The sequence below is a fragment of the Pyxicephalus adspersus genome, chromosome 11, assembly GCF_032062135.1.
Source record: "Pyxicephalus adspersus chromosome 11, UCB_Pads_2.0, whole genome shotgun sequence".
Taxonomy (NCBI): domain Eukaryota; kingdom Metazoa; phylum Chordata; class Amphibia; order Anura; family Pyxicephalidae; genus Pyxicephalus; species Pyxicephalus adspersus.
In genome coordinates this window covers 14559645-14560012 of record NC_092868.1, presented here as the reverse complement: position 1 = coordinate 14560012, position 368 = coordinate 14559645, and positions in this window count along the sequence as shown.

The window sequence follows — 368 nt, the reverse complement described above, 5'->3', positions numbered from 1 at the left end:
ATGCACTTGGTACAGTGTAGTTGTGGCTTTTCTAGACCGTTCAAATAAAAGTCCTTTGGTTGGGCCGCAAACCAGCTCTCAGCAGCATCTTTGACGTCAGAAATGTCCTCAAAACGTTGCCCCTTGGTGTTTCTTCAAATTCGGGAACAGATAACAGTCCAAAGGGGCCAGGTCAGGTGAGTAGGGATTAGGGGTTGGTGGACCAACAATGGTGGACTTTGGTCAACTTTCCACGGCGTTTCATCCTAATTGTCTCCTTCAGCTGGTCCAGGAGGTTAGCATAATACTGTTTGGTGATACTAGAGCCCTGAGGTAGGTAGTCCACCAACAGAATACCTTCTTTGTACCAGAAAATGGAAGCCATGACT